General features: G+C 49.4%; 1 protein-coding gene and 1 long non-coding RNA gene across 20 annotated transcripts in view; one reads left to right on the forward strand and one right to left on the reverse strand.

The window, feature by feature from the left end:
• The window catches only part of Znf536 (zinc finger protein 536), a 432,561-nt gene extending 424,316 nt beyond the window's left edge, over positions 1 to 8,245 (reverse strand). For 9 of the 19 annotated variants that reach the window (XR_010048780.1, XM_063253424.1, XM_063253423.1 and 6 more), the window contains exon 1: positions 3,549 to 3,688. The gene's annotated coding sequence lies outside the window, so the exon portion shown is untranslated. Of the gene's footprint in view, positions 1 to 3,548; positions 3,689 to 3,969; positions 4,011 to 4,608; positions 4,726 to 6,953; positions 7,106 to 7,709 lie in introns of those variants that run through there. The other 10 variants (XM_063253420.1, XM_063253411.1, XM_063253418.1 and 7 more) reach the window with 5 other exon arrangements.
• LOC134476939 (uncharacterized) lies at positions 3,613 to 15,586 on the forward strand. Its single transcript, XR_010048781.1, has 3 exons — positions 3,613 to 3,741; positions 12,304 to 12,470; positions 15,257 to 15,586. It is a non-coding gene; the product is annotated as an uncharacterized LOC134476939 (long non-coding RNA).
• Positions 15,587 to 16,549: the final 963 nt, after the last annotated feature.

Below are 16,549 nucleotides of genomic sequence, written 5' to 3' on the forward strand. Positions count from 1 at the left end.
GGCAGGGATGCTGCCAACCTCCCGACTAGGCAAAGGACAGACTCCTCCAAGAGGAATGAGAGGCCCCAGTCTGGAGAAATGATGCCGGGGTTGCTCTAGGAAGATTTCCCCAAAATCTCACTCAAATCTGAATCTTGTCTCTTTGGGAGAATAGACAGGATCTTTATTTCCAGAGGCATCTCCAGCAAGCCCAGAGGATGAGGAAAGCAAAGTATTGCTATACTCTAAATTATCCTAATGTAAGCAAAAGACCAGCGATTTATCAGGACTTTGTGTGTGTAGTACTAAGTGAACCTAGGGCCTTCACACTGAGCTACATAGCCAGCCCTTTTTTATTTTGTATCTGGAGACAGTCTTGCTGTGTCACTAAGTTGCTCTAGCTGGGTTCAAGCTTAGGATCCTCCTGCCTCTGCCTCACAGAGTGCCGGACTACAGGCATGCACCACCATGCCCGGCTATACGACTGTGTACAGTGAGAGAAGATCCTCAAGCAGCCAACAGAGGCAGCTGCTGCCAGCTGCACAGTGCTGCCCCACAGCAGACAGTCAACAGAAGCCTGTTGATGAGACTAACTAGCCACAGAAGGCCTCACCACACCCAGCCCTGTCACGGCCTGAGGTAGGTGGCTTGCTGCTAGTCCACCTTCCTGAGGTGGCTTCTAGCTACACCTGCCTTCACTAGGAAAAATAAACCCGGATCTGAGAAAGGCGGCCTGTGTCCTGAGGATTTGTCTCCTTGCACTTTCTCATACTTCCCACTGATTTCTGCACTAAGCCCTCCACCTCACTCGCACACTTGCAGACACTCTAATCTCTTGTGGGTTGTGTAATTGTGGATGAAAAGGAAATCATCTCGGAACAGGTGTGTCTAGCAGGCAACACCCTCCCTCATTATGTGCAGGCACAAACACAGACACACGCAACTGTCACTACCACAGACATCCCAGTGAACCATTTTCTGGCTTAGGCCATTCTGACTACACAACTAGCTGTGTCCCCCATCAAGACACTCAAGGGAGCATCATAGCAGCCTAAAGATCAAGACCTAAGCAACCAATCCCTGCTCTTGCCTATAGGCCTCTCTCTAAGGTGTCTCTAAGACACCTGTGTGTGCCCAGCTGCCCTCCATCCCCCACCTCCCTCAGGACCTGCTCTTTTGCCTCCTGTCCCCCTGCAGCCCCAGCCCTTCCCTGACATAGCTGACCTTGGAGGGGCCATGGGAAGGCAGAGGAAGCGTGGAAAGGAAACCCCTCAGCTCACAAGCTCCTACTAGTAGAGGCATCTCAGCAATGTGAGTGATTCCAAACACCAGCTCACCCAAAACGAAGCCCTCACGCAGAAATAGGATCCGGCAGGACTGGGCAACCATTAGCTCAGGGTCTTGAATACATGTGCTATGAGGGTAAGAGGAAGGTTTCGGGCACTAGCATGAACAAAAGTTGACCTACAGAAGACTCATGTCTGTTTTTAAATTTGCATCAAGAATCACTTTAAATAATGTTGAGAACAAAATGCAAGCTGATATTTCAGCTTACTTAAAAGGCTTATTAAAAGCACTAAATCCAAAGATGTTAAAAAGCTATAATTGTCCTCATTCAAACTGGAAAAATAAATCTATTTGCTTTCTTTCTTTATGATCCTTTTCTTAAAAAAAAAATAAGTTCATCTATATTCTCATGAGCATCATTGCTGTCTTTTTTTCCCTCCTTCCATTCAAAGCACTTTAAAAACACCTGTGCCATTCATAGCCAACTTCTGAGCAAAAGGCAACCACATTTGGGGAAGGCTGTTTAGCTGATTTCTTGATGCCAGAGATAAGCCTGTCTTGCTCAAAGAGTGAGGTTCAGTTCAGAGTTCACTTGAACGAGCTTGTGGATTTTATAGGTCTGAACCAATGAAAATGTATTCGATTACCTAAGGCAGAGTAGCCAACCTAATCAGCCAGCTTTTGGGGGCTCAGCAGGCAACAATTCCACATCTCAGCACTGCCTTGAGCACCCGATGGGCAACTGTGATTAGTAGGGCTGCACCTTCTGGCCACCTCCATGTCCTATTCCATGATGGGGGCAATTGGCCTCCGGCTTGGACCAGCAAAGCGTGACCACTGCTGGATGCCTGCCCTAAGTCTTCCGTGAAGACAGCCCTGGCCAGCAGTTAAGTTGCTGAGTTGTAAGGATCTCAAGCCTGCTCAGAAGTTAAGCACTCCAGGCATAGAACAAGATGGGTTTTCAGAGCACTGGTCCAAGAGAATGCAAATTTATTGAAAGTGTTTTCTCCAGGTTTTCCATAATTACCATTTATGTCTCCAGGAACTGCTTCCTCCAAACCCAGTTTAGGGTGAAAGCATTTTAAAGACTTTCTCTGCAGATGACATATGAGGTACTAACCTTTTTTCATATGCCCAGATGTTAAGTTCATTTTCATCACATTTATGCAAATTTCATTTGAACAGTAAATCAAAAGAAATCTTAAATCATTGTACACTATTTTAAAATCAACACTGAAACCAGTTTACTTTCAGGGATATTAACATAAAGTCACAGTTACTGAGTTGAAGATAGGAAACCAATGTCACAGTCTCTTCTTCCCTGTGATGGCTACAGAGTCCAGAGTCCGGCCATCCGTCAGATCAAACATCTCTGCCCCGTCACAGTCAGATGGCAGTTTTACTAAATTGAGGGTATTTTGAAAATGAAAGCCTTCTAAAAGTTTTCCAAACTTTGGAAAAACAGAGGCCCCTCAGCCCAGGGGCCTGTCATCCCAAAGGCAGGCAGAAAGAGTCCTCCGATGGATGGTTGGGGTTCAGTGGGATACTGCTTACAGCTCGCTCCCTCCTCTTGGGGGAAAAAGTTAATTCTTAGGGCTCCGCAGTCCTGCATTTGCCAGGGAGCTGGACGTCAGCGCTATCATTACCAAGCAAATCAGCCAGGCGGTTAATGGTGGAATCAGGAGACATTTGCACTCTGCTATCAGAATGACATCATAACTAAAGCAGCCTTCAACCAGAAGCCCTAGGCTCTCTCTGAGCCCAGGCCAGAGGGCTGCTGGGGGCGCCCCCCTGCGACTCCCTTGGCTGAAAGCTGAGTCCAAGGCCCCTTCCAAGCCCGACGGTGGGCCCAGCCCCCAGCACGCAAACAGGAACTAGGGTTACAGTCTTTCCCTAAGCAATCGACTCCCCCGCCAGGTTCTGCACACTGTAAATAATAATGTATATTTTAATAATCTGAGAGACTGTAAAACCATTTTCCTCATCAGGCAAGAGCGGGCGTTTTATGAATGCAGCTACATCTTGGCTGTAAAATGTATGTATTTCCACCGAAATAGTCAATCTGGTGGTGACCTGTCTTCAGCAGAAGCTCTGCACTCTCTCCTTCGAGCAACAGAAATAGATGACGCTGGGGGAAGGAGGGCAAGCTAAAGGGAAAGCCTTTCCTGCTCCTGTTTTGGTTGCTTTTCTTTTAAAGCAGTTGAACCCATGCACACACACACACACACACACACACACACACACGCACACGCACACGCACACGCACGCACGGAGACACAAACCTTAGAATAATGGGGGAGGCATTTGGCGACAAGCTGCATCCGCGACGCGGCGCGGCGATGAGCAGCCGGCCCGCTTGCTAGCTCACAGCTCAGTCTCCCCGGCGGCGGCGGCGGCGCGGACCGAAACTCGCCCCCGAGCCGAGATGCACAACTCCTCAGCGTCCCGAAGATCGCCTCTCCAGGCTCGCTACAGGTACTCTGGCGGCCCTAGCACCTCACCTGGCCCGAAAAGTCGGGAGACAGAAAGGGGAAAAGTTCTGCGAGCCTCGGGCCGGGCAGCTCGGGAGCCCGCGGACGCAGTGCTCCCGCCGGCTGGCTGCTCTCACCCGAGGCCGGGCTGCCGCGCGCCGCTCCCGGCAACTCGCTCGCCGGCTCTGCGCGCTGACCTCGGGGCACGCTGAGGCCACCGCAGGGCACTTACTTGGCACTTGCTTTTGAGTGCGCAGGTCGTCGCGGTTTTCACTGGGGTTTTCAAACAAGTTTCGGGGAAGAAGAAAGAGGCAAAAAAAAAAAAAATCCAATTATGCAAATGGACTCTGGACTAGGAGGCGCGCGTTGGATCTGACGCCGCTACTGTACGAGTTCTCCGAGCAACCCCGGGCCGGGCAGATTTATGGGGGCGCGTCACGGCTACGCCAGGTCCCGCCGCCGGAGCATCTCGAAGTTAATTAAAGCGGTAATGTCCACTTTCCTGGCGACCCTCCGTGTGTAGGTTTACTATTTCGCCATCAAACCCGACCCGGTCGGGGGCGGGGGCCCCTCCCCACTGCTCGCCTCCTTCCCTCTTCTCGCCACCCCCCGGCCTTTCCTCTCTCTTGCTCGCCCTCCTTTTTCTCTCTTTCGTCTCTTTAAGTCGCCTGCCTTCCACTCAGTGAACAATGAACAAAGATGTGAGTGATGGGAAAAGATCGCCCCCTCCCAACCCCAGCAGTGAGCAAAGCCGGTCTTAAAGTAAAAATCCAGTTGCTAATAACAAACTGGGAAAGAAAACAGTGCGTTCCCAGTCTATCCTCCCCCTCCACACACAGACACGCGCGCGCGCACCCCGCCCCAAGTTCACCTAAGCCCTGGCTGGGGACTGGGCGCCAAGGCCTGGGCGCGCGGAGCTGCCCAACTCGCGGGGGGACACAGGGGACACTAGAAACGGGGCGGAGGCGCTCACTCGGGCCAGGATCGCTTCCCGCGCCCCTCCCCATCTTCTTCCCCCTGCAGCCCCCTCCCAAGCGTCTGTGAACGACCAGCCCGGCCCGGCGGCCCGCTCAGGCTGCCTGGCGGCCGGATGCGCTCAGCAAACGCGGCCCCTGTCGGATTTCTGCTAAACTGCACGGCGGCGAAAGCGGCCGCGGCTGCCGGGAGAAGGCGCAGAAGCAGCCGGAGGCCGGCACCGCGCGCGCACTCACCCCGCCCGGCACGCTCGCCCCTGGCCGGTGCCCCGCTGGCCGCCGCTCCCGCCCGCGCGCACATGGAGGCCCCGGACGCACCCGGCGCGCGAGCCCGCAGGCCAGGACAGCGCGCAGCCGCTGTATTTTCTGCTAAAGTGAAAACTGAAGCGGCTGACAAATCACGTCTCCTGCGAGGCACCCGTTAGACATAACAATATCCGGCAAACAAAACCCGGCCACCACCGCTGCCACCAGCTCGCGGGGCTGGGACCCCGCCCTGCTCCTCCTTGCCCCCAGACCCGGGCCTTTGCTGCTACCCAGGTCAGCCTCAACCCTGCACTCCGTCTTCCTCTTCCCAGCTCTCCTCCTAACTCAGGGATTGGGTACAAGCTCGCCAAGAGACGGACAGTGGAAGGACTCACATCGCAGGAGTGAAAAGGCGGGCGCGGGGGGGGGGGTAACTTTCCACCTGTCCCCAAAGAAAGCCCCGCAGGAGTTTCCTCCTCGGAGTTAAGGGGGAGGCGAACACGGCTCTCTTTCCGCCGCATCCCCTTTTCTTTCTTTTGCAAACTTCCCAGGCGTTTGTCTTTCCAGCTTCCTTCACTTCCCATACATCCATCTATATAGAGATATCTGTATTTTAAATTATTTGCAAAGCTGCAACAGATGGGCGCATAGAGAGCTGAACACTTTCCTGCTCATCGAAGAAGACCCTCCCCCCTTATTTTTATTTTATTTTTATTTATGCCTAAAATAAATCCCGACTCCCGCCTACGACTGTTTTAAGTCATCTTCAAAAAATAATGCCTCAAAGCAAACAGAAAGGCTTATTAACGACGACCATTCTCGCCTCTTGCGTCCCCCAAATTGCACTCTCGCCAGACGCCCCCACCCCTTCGCTCTCCCCGCCTTTCACAGCCCCCTACCGCCGCACTCCCTGCTCTGATTGGCCTCATTTCTCCAGCCCCGACTGACCGGATCAGTTCCTTCCATAACCTGTTACTTATTTCTTTATTTATTTATTTAGCCCTCCCCCCCCCCCGCGTCCCCAGGGCCAGAGCCGCCAGGGCAGGTGCTGCGGGCGCCGCCCCAGCTCGCAGGCACCGTGGCCTTCGCGGGGGTCGCGGGTTCGGACCCCCGTGCACCTCGGCCTGAGCCTCGGCCTCGCCAGGCTCCCGGGGCGCAGGAGGCCGATGAAAGCACAAAATGGCAGGTCTCAGCGGCCCTCGGCGCCCGCAAGTTTGACACACCGTAAGCAGCGGCTAACTTTGATTTTAAAAAAGAAGGAAAGCGGGGTTACAAATTACCCTCTGTCTCCCAGGCAGAGGGGCCGGGATCCCACCGCGAGCCGCCGCGAGGGGCAAAGGAGAGCGCGGGGACCCCAGCCCAGGCGGGGGCGAAAATGGGGAAAGTCACTTGAGCAGAAGTTTCCGCGGGCCCGGCCTCCCCCTCCGGTGCGGGGCCCCCTCCGCACCCCCAGACCCCGGTGAAAGTTTCCGGGGTCTGAGCGCCGCTGGCGGGGCGCGCGCGGGCGGGGGCGCAGGCCGGGCCGGAGCTGGGCGCGGGGTCCCCGCAGGCGCGCACGGCGCGAGGCCCCAAGACTGCTTTTCAAAGTAACGGTCCCGGGACCGCGGGCGGGGAAGGCGACGGCCGGACGCGGGTCCGCTCGCCCGCCCGCCCGCCCGCCGCGGAAGTTCTCTAGCGCCATGCGATGCCCGGCCGCGCCGCTTTCCCGTTCTGGTTTTTTTTTTTTCCTCCTCTTTTTTACCCCCGCTGACAGCTTCTCTCGCCAACGTCACAGCCACGGATATTTAATTAGACTGTATTTTTTAATCGCGTGGGGCGAGAAGGAACCGGGCGGCAGGCCTTGCCGAGGGGGGAGGGGAGGGGACGGGGCCACGCCAGGAGTCCAAACTCACTTTGCCACCTACCGGACGCCGGGGCCGCCCCCCACCCGCCGCGCCCCCCGAGCCCCCCCACCCGCCGCGCCCCGCGATCCTCCCCCCACCTTTGTTTTCCTTACCTTAAACATTGAAACGCGGGCGTCGGGAGCAAACTCGGGCACGTAAACGGAGCGTTGTAAAAGATTGTGTTCAATGAATAATGAAACATGTCCACATGATTGACTTGATCATTTTCCGGGGCTGAGGGGGGACGGGCGCCCAGCTCGCGCGCCTCGCTCGCCCACTCGGCAGAGCCCTGCGAACTGTTCCCAGCCCAGCCCGGGCAGGGCAGGCTCGATTTTCATCTGCCTCTTTTCAGAATCGCCCCGTTCATTGATACTCATCACCCATCCCCAGTAGACATCCCCATCTCCGGCTCGGCCTCCCCCTATCTGGTAGGTGAAATGCATTGTACCATTAAAAACGCTCTCCATTGTCGCCCTGGCATAATTCACAGCAACTAGATAGGTCTTGCGGCATTTAGCTTTGATGAGCCAGAGACTGAACCCTTGATATAATAATCTACAAAGAATGGTGTGTGATCGTCCATTTTTTCTCTCTGTCTAGCAACTAAGAAACCATTTAACACAGCGCAGCTTGCTTCTGACCTTGAGCTCATGTAAACACACTTATTAAAATCTATCTATTCTCCAAGAGCTACATTCTGATTGTCAGACTCGTTACTGAGACATATATCAGCCCCTTCGCTTGTCACTACTTTGCATTCCTGCCTTTGACTAAAGAATTTTTTATCCAGCCGAGAGGGAGAGAGAGATTGCCACGGAGGGAGAGCCGAGAGAGAGGGAAAAGGGGAGAGGAAAAAGCGTAATTCTTACCTGCTCCTGAAACTATTTAAAGTCTGTTTCTTTTCTGGGGGGAAAAAAAAACTCCCGGGTGAATCTCGGTGGACAGCGGGACTCGGAGAATCAGTCACAGCCCGGGCGTTTAAGGGAGTCATCAGCGATCAAATGACGTTGATCCGCGCTGTAACCTTGTGGCGTATTTAATGTAAATAAGGCAGTTATGTTGCCAATCGCCGCGATACAAACACGAAGAGGTCCTCAGCCTCGCCTCCCGCGCCTGCCATTAGAGGCGACTTTATTTACAGACACTATTTAGGAGATCATGATAATTCTAAAACAATACTAGTGCCAAATGATTATGAAAATATGATTTTAATTAATCACGTAGTAGGCAAGGAAATTAGCATACGGTAATTAAACTTCGAGAAAAACGTCACGCAGGTTCTCTGCCTTGTGGGTCCAGAATAATCATCGCGCGGTGGGCTCCAGGACTTAATTATCAAACAAAATAACTTTTTAAAGGCAACTTTGAAAGGTTGGTCCTCAAGGCAGTCGTTTTTTGGTAAACAATATAAGCCGAGGTAACAAGGTGGAGATTTGAGTGGTGCATGAGGTTGGGTTTCTGTGAAGCAAGGGGAGGGGGATTGAAAGAATGGGGGGAAAAAGCTGAATAATGCAATTATGGATTCTCTGTCCTAGAGTTGACAAAAGCTGGTGCCTCAAAAGCCTCTTTGTTATGGGATTATATAATGATCCTGGTGTCATTATGGGTAAAAAAAAAAAAAAAGATTGGGTAATAATAATAAAAGAAGTATCCAGAGACACCAATGAGGAGCTTGTTTTAAAGAAAAGCTCGCATGTGACACTAGGCATGTTACTAGCAGAAAGACAAGATCCTAAAGAGTTGATAAATAAAGGAGATAGAGAAGCAGGGAGGGAGGAAGAGAGAGGGAGAGAAGAGACAGAGGCCTGTGTTGTGCATGATTAAGAACCAGTGGAGACACACTGATTATTCAAAATGCCGAGTTACAGTGATACTAAAAAGAGATTCAGGTAAGACTTGTTCCAGCCCTCTGGAGGTGAGTTCCCCACTGGTGAGTTACTGACCACAGTACCAAAATGCAGCAAAAGCAAATGTACAGAAAAAGCGTGCGACAGCCTCTGGATCACTATCCCTTCCAGCCCAAGAGCTGCTCAGTTGCAAACAGTCTGAGAGTGAGACAAGGCACAGAAACTTTGCACAGGAGGAGTGAGCTGGCAGCCTGCGGGCCAGGTTGGAGGCAGAGGCGGCTGCTTTGCACACACCGGGCCTTGCACCTGGATGTGATGGTCAGCTCCCCCAAGTGCAGTGCACTGTTGGTGGATACCAGTGCCCACACCCTGGATCTTGTGAATTCATCTCTCCCCCTCTCCTCTGACTCTCCCCTGTTCCCCTCCCCTCTTCCCGCTCCCTCTCTCTTCTCTCCTTCTCCTTCTCTGTCTCTCTCTTTTCTACTCCTGGATTTGGGAAGTCAGGGAAGGACAGGGTTCCCTAAACCCAACCAGCTACTTTCTTAGCATCCACACATTTCTCTGCAGTGATACTCTTCAAAAGTCCCCTGCCTATTCCCCCAAAAGTTTAGGAATTCAGTCCACATTTTCCAATCTGATATGTCTGAAATTCTTTTTTGAGCAAATTCCTAAATACAAAGAGAGTTTTTTCCCCCTTTTATAGAAATTATCATCGCAATCACATCAATGATATCACTGTCTCTATGGGAGTGATAGCCGGAGCAGTGGGGTGTTCTTTATTTCAATTCTTCGTGGATCAACTGATTATACTCTGTCTTCTTTTGAACCTGTTATTTTATGTCAAGTGATTCTTCATAAGTGATAGCTTGGACAAAGAGCCAAGCAGGACAGAGCAGGTAGAAAGGAAGTGGCCATATGGACTTGGAGAAAATGCACTTTTCCTCCCCAACAGAATGGGGGTGGGTGGGCTTCTTTTAACCCTGTAGCCGCTGGCCCGCAGGGCCTTGGAAGGCATGGAGTCCGCAGTGAGTCCTGTTGTAACCTGGGGGTCGGTCAGAACAGTGGTCAGCGCCAGGTGCCCTTCCAAGCCAGGAGGCCATAGATGCCCTTGGTCACGAAACCCATGCATCCATGCGAGAAAGATCTCGCTCCAGGCGGCCTTGGGGGCCTCAGCGGATGCTCTTCGGGGTACCCTGAGGTTTTCTGTAGTCAGCACCCTCTAGGTAAAGACCACCCACAGACCTGCGACCAAACCCTATTGCTTGAGTCCAGCAGACAACTCCGGCGGGGAGTTCACCGGCGCCCCCTGTCGGCGTCCGTGCTCTCTGCATTCCTCGCACCGGCTTTGGGGGACTCAGCAGGAGACCTGCAGGTCTGTGCTCGTTACAGGTGGGAGTGAGGGTTAAAGCTGGAGGGTACAATACTAAGAAGCCTAGTGTTCGCCAATGGCTGAAACCTGACCCTTGAATCCTGCTGAAGCAGGGACAGTCCTGATAGACTCCTGCAATGTAGTCTGTGGTCACATCCTCAACGTGGGACCCAGGCGCTTTGCCCTTCCCCCAGGATTTCTCTTACCCCCATCCTCCTCCCCTGGCTCTGGCGCTGCTGGTCCTGGCTCCTTGTACCTCTTCTCCAACTCCGGAGTACTTCTCCCTGCTCTGCTGCCCTGACTAAACAAGGTTAGAATCTGTAGCTGAACTTCCAGCAGATTTCCCTCCCTTGAGCCCACCCAACGTCCACCTCCAGGGTCCTGCCTCACCACACTCCCCAGCTGCCACTGTGGGCAGTCACTTTTTACCCAGGGGACTCTGGCCAGTGCTTCCCCCATCTGCAGGGTCTCCAAGGAAGCTCCACCTTTGAATTTCTTGAAATGGATGATGTCACTGGGAACCTGGGCTAGTGAGGTAGGTGGGTGGTGGCTGAGATGGTAGGTGGTGAGATCAGTTCTTGGGTGCATGATTCCTGAACTAGCTCAGCAGCAAGGCCAGGAGGAGCTTCATGCTGGACCCTCATCAGGACCTCAGAATAAGTGTCCCACCATGCAAGCTGCCTCCTTTAAAAGGGATACCTCTTAGACCAACACACTTGCTCTGCCCTTGTCATTCCATTTGCATTTCCATAAAATGTTACCCTACTGGTTGGTACTTCCTTTGGAGTTGCTCTCTCAGTCACAGCAGTATTCATCTCACTATTGTTTCTACATCACTTTTTTTTGTCCTTCACTCTGTCTGCTCCTTATAATTCAGCTTCACTCACTGTATAGAGAAACCTGAAACTAGTGACTGAGGTGGACATTAACCAAGAGTGAAACACAAGGGAAAGTGTGCCAGGAGGATTGCTTTGACTCTGAGTGGAAAGGCAAATCATGTACTTTTACACACACACACACACACACACACACACACACACACACACACTCACCAGTGTCCCCATCTGCATAACAGGTAACTTCTGCTATGTTTAAGGTTTCATAAATGACACAGAACCAATAGTTTTAGGAAGATGGTGGGTATCTTCTTCAAGTAGAAAAAAAAAGATGTCACAAAATCTGTGGAAGCTCAGATGACAGGTGGGACTTGATTTGGATGCCTGCAGGGTCCCATCTGGCTCTCATGGGAAGGCTTTGCTTCTCAATCTCAGGGCTCAGAAAGCCATCTCTTCCAACCAGGTGACCCTCCTGTACTCAGAGGAGGGCTGCCTGAGCTTCCAGATGAGGTCTCTTTGATTTCCTATAGGATTTTCTTGGGTGCTGAGGACTTGCATCTCTCTCCACCAGGCTAAGAAGCAGCCTTCTCAATCATGGGGACCTCAGGATAAATAACCTCTCAAGGGAGACCTGGCGATGTGATAGGTGATCCCTGAGTAAGAAAAAATGGGAGGAGCATCTGGCCTACTTGGCTAGAAGTCATGAAGCTTTGGTCCCCGGACAACCTCTATTTTCCCCCAACATCACTTTTTAGGTACACCTTTTACAGAACAAGAGTGTTGCACAAGCAGGAAAGAAGGAAATAGGGAAAGAAAGAAGAAAAAAGAAGGATGGGGGAGAAAAAGGAGAGAAAGAAACAGAGACAGAGAGAAAGAGAGCAAGCCATATCCCTCTTTGAGCTTTTCCAACGGAGGTACAAGTCAACATAAAAACATTTAATGTCTTGGCATAATTGCCCAGCAACAGCCCCTGCCTGCCCTTTCCCACCCTGAGGGCTTTGGGTTGGCTTCTCTCTCAAATTCCAGCCAATCAGTGCATCAAATCTTTCTGGACAATGATTGGTTCAAGAATTAGCATGTGATTGGTGCTGATCCAATCAGAGTGAATTTCTGTTTTTATTTTTGCTTTTTTAAACAGTGAGTGTCACAGGACAGGTTGAAATGCTGGAGAACTGTAATCTCCATCTTTTGCTAAGAGATCAGAGCACAAAGCTTGCAGAGGTCACCAAGAAGAGCCTGAGAATGGTGTCAATACAGCCAATGGGAGAGCAGAGCAGAGAAAAAACGGTCTTCCTTGCTTTGAATGAAACTTAAATCCAGTCGCACCTGATTCTGCAACTTTCTGTTTTGTAAGCAGACACATTTTATTTAACTTAATTAATTTTGTTTTGGGTTTTCTGTCACTTGTCAGAGAATGAGACCTGGTATACATAGCACCTGATGAGAACAAAGAGTACCTGGGCCAGAAACTCAAAAACAAAGCTGGAATGAAGGGCAAAAAAGTAGGGCATGGCTGCCAATGCTCTTCCCACCCAAAGAGCAACATAGGAACTCACCAGAATTTCCTTAAAGTTCCAGGTATGTCATGCTTTTTGTTAATTCAGTTTGTAAATTGAATTTTTATAAATTGAATCTGATTTCCTGGACTCAGAAAGCTGATTATTTAAGACACTGCAACAGGCAAAGTCTTTTGTAAAATGAATTATCAGGTTCTGAATTAACCCATAGATGGTAATTTACTTATCATTCTAATTTTGTCTCCTCCAGCTTTATTTTCTAAGCAGCACCAAGATGCTTTCATGATGTCTTTGTGTAAGTTAAGAAAAGGCCAGACAAACGTTCTGAGCATTCTTGGACACATGTCCAGCTTCCCATATCTTTTCAAAGATGTGGCCCTGAAACACTCTAGACCATACAAGGTCACCACATCTGGGACCTACAGTCGTTTGCAACAGCCAGAGTCAAGTCTGAGTCAGGATTGGGGGAAAAGCCATGAAGTTAGTGGCATTTCAGGCCAAAATGTAGCCTGTGTTTTGCTTACTTGAGGAAGGGGAGTCTTAACTACATAATTCACCATAAACTAAATTTGGAAGACTGTTGAGGCTACCAGTTGAGATAAGTATATCAAATTTAAGAATGCAGCTGCTGGTGGAGATTCAAGAGGTTTCCTAAGATTTCTGAAGATTCGAGAGTTTTCCTAAGATACTAATTCACCATGCAGCATGCAGTCACTTCTCTGCCTCTATTTTCCCAAAGCCCCAATTTTTAGTCAAAATTTACCTGATGAAGAGGTGCAAAGTTTGTCACTAGAAATAAAGACCAAATGTTGGGAATAGAACATTTTTCAGGAAAAGTTATAGTTAGCCTTTAGCTTATGGATGCAGCCTCGCCCTAGAGGTCAAACAGAATCACTAAGAATGATCTCCAGGGTTTACTTATATAAACATTGACCTTCATCATCTTCTAGGCAATATTGCTCCACAAGGAAGCAACTAGGAATCATGTAAAAATAACTAAGTTAAGGCAAAAGCATGTCCATTGACTCTGGCCACTACCTGAGATGCCTGTGCCAAGATAGCAAACCCTCCCTGGGCCTGCGCAGGAGACAGACCATGGAGGTCAAGTGGAAGGTAGACCAGGAGTCTGGGGAAGAATCTTTACTATGGAGATTGTTTTCACCAAGGGCTGAGTTGGTCTGACGGATTTAGAGAAACAGAAAGGAAAGAACTGAGGCAGAGGAATAGGTATATGCTGAGGATCAAGAGCCTATCGATGGTACCAGATTCCAAGAGAGAAGCCAAGTTGAATCAGATATTCACTGCGGACGATACGGGCAGTGTAGCTGGAAGGGGCCACCTAGAATCCCCGGAAAGTCTCCAGCAGGTGTATCTGTACCTGCATTCAAGGATTTATGGGAAGGAAGGGGTGGGAATGTGGCCCCCGGAGTCTGCTGCTACCTGAGGACATGAACACCCTAAATATGGAACCACGCTGGGGACTGAGGGCAAATGAGTTGAGCAGTTGAGATGCAGTTTTGTCCACCCCAGATCAGGCAGGCTTCCTCTGACTCTGAAAGCCCCACTCTTCAGGCTTCCTTTGGCTCTAGCCATTTTGTCATGGTGCTACCTTTGTCTTTGTGATAAAAGCCCAATCTAGGCACATAGTTCAGAGGTCCCTAGAAGGCAGACCCCAAGCTTGAGTGATGGTGAGACCTCAGACCTAGCCCAGCACAATACAAGACATTAGGAAACATTGACAGAGCTAATCAAGAAATTAATTAATCATACCTAACAATAAATAACTCTTACTATGTCCCAGGCACTGTTTGAAGCCTTTTCCCTTTATTGGCTAGTTACATAAGTGAATACATGTATTCATTTATACATATATGAAAAGCATTGCCAAAAGTGAGTTTCCACCACTAGAAATTAGTCACAACCTTTAAAAATTAATAGACATTTTCCTCTAATATTAAACAACCCTTGAAGAACAGGGAGAAAACATAAAATACACAAAGATGATTCTATCTCCCTTCATCTCGTCCTGATAGCATTTTGTGTTTTTCCTCCCAAGCATTTTCTGTGCATGCCAATTTTTTTTACCAACTTTGAATCAATTCATATAAACAATTTTGTGTCCTGCTTTTGTTCTCTAACCTTGTAGCAAGGTATTTCTCTACGTCATTAAATATTCTTTGAAAACATGATTTTATGGCTACATGATGTTCTATCAAATGGATGCAACATAATTTATTTAAACAATCTCTTATTTTGGAGCATCAAAATTGTTTCTAATTTTTTTGTTGTTGTCTTCTTAAAAGTATTGGCACCAACATTTTCATGATTAAACCTTTGTTTGCATCTGTGTGTTTGCTCAGGATCTGTTGATGGAAGTAAAATATTGTGTCAGTGCGAATGGAGACTTTTGGAGGCTCCTGATAGGCACTGTCAACTTCCTTTGTAAAAGCATATGCCCGCCTGTTCTTCCCACACACTATCTTCCTCCTTTGGCTTCTTTATGGCTTTAGGGCTTGTCTTACAGTCAGCCACATTGATTGCGAAGGAACTGGCCATCTGATTCTGCTGGTGTTACAAGTCAGCAGGTTGACTCACTCTTCAGCTCTGGGGAAACCTAGGCTACCTCTCAGTCTTGGGGAAGGGAATAAATAGAAGCTTCTTGAGGTAAAAGGAAACAATGTGTCTGGCTTTCTAGACACATTGCATCTAGGGGAAGGACAGTTCCAGCCTGTAATGGTGAAAGAGCCTCGTGGCAGGAACCTGGTCCAACCCCTGCCTGCTGCCTACTCTGAAGTTTTGCTCCTAGATTCCTCCCTCCTCTAACAACAGCTCCTTACTCACTTTCAGAGTTATGACTGCCATTAGAAGTGACTTTTCCATTGATCCAGGAACAGAAGACAGAGATGTACCATGGACAAGCAACTATGCGTTCGAGGGCCAGATCCCTTGGTTCAAATCCAAGCTGTATGATCTCAGACAAGTTGTGTACCTCCTCCCACACGTTAACCTCATCTACTGGATGAATCCCTGCTTCATCAGCACATTTAGGGAACTGTGTGGATTGGCACTTAGCACAATACCTGGTACAAAGTAGGCATTTTCTATTCATATCCATGATGTATAAATGTTTTATGCACATTTTGCTTTTCATTAAAAAAAAGACTTTAAGCGTTGCAATCTTTGGGTTTCGCTGTTCAGGGCTGTGAGGACGTTTTGGTGCCATTCTGCTTCCTGCATGCTCTGCAAGCCTCGGGTGCTTGGCCCCACCCCTGTCTCCCAGCCTCAGCCCCAGTTTCTTGTGAGCAGTTCTCTCTGCGAAGGCATCCACTTGTTCTTAATAGAAACAGAGGCTCAGCTCACTGTGTGCAGTGCACTTCACATTGGTAAAATATTCAGGATATCAGATCTGGACCAGTGGATCCAGGACGGTCCTCACCCCCTCACCTAACCGTGGTCACTAGTGGTTTTCCTGGGAAGGCAGAATTAATCTGATCACCAGGAACTGCTCTTCCTCTTTTGCAATAAACATATACAGGTCACACATTTTAAAACACAAACAACACTAGAGTCACAGTTAATCTGGGCTAACTCTAGCCTTTCACCTGTCTTCTCTAATGTCTATGGAATGCCTGGTGGACATGGACAGATATTTTATGAATCACTTATTCATCTTTTCACAAATGCAGCAGGAAGTTGGCCTTCCTGAAGTTGGTTGGTGGATATATAACTGTTAATGTAAGTAATGTCCAATTCTCCAAAGAACACATCAATGAAATTACTAGATAGCTAGTAGTTAACAGCCACAACCATAACAACAACAACAAAATCATAGTCTGACTGCCTCCCCTAAACACCAAATCCCCACTATACCACCTGGACAAGCAGTGGTCTGCTGCTATGGCCTCAGTGCTGAAACTACAAACCATTTAGCACAAAATCTACCCAGGCACCTAGCAAGCCAAATGCAGCATTCTAAGCTAAGGGCAACATATCAATATCTTGAGATGTTTCTGCTCCAACGTGCCAGGACTTCTCTGTGAATTCTATGAGAAACAAAGCATTTTCTCATAATAGAAGATGCATTTCGGCTGCTTGGATGTTCCTGACCCAGTGAGAAGTTCCAAACCTAAAAGGACAGGA

This window comes from Cavia porcellus, unplaced genomic scaffold (assembly GCF_034190915.1).
Source record: "Cavia porcellus strain 051 isolate PalLab524CR breed Dunkin Hartley unplaced genomic scaffold, mCavPor4.1 scaffold_7, whole genome shotgun sequence".
Lineage (NCBI taxonomy): Eukaryota > Metazoa > Chordata > Mammalia > Rodentia > Caviidae > Cavia > Cavia porcellus.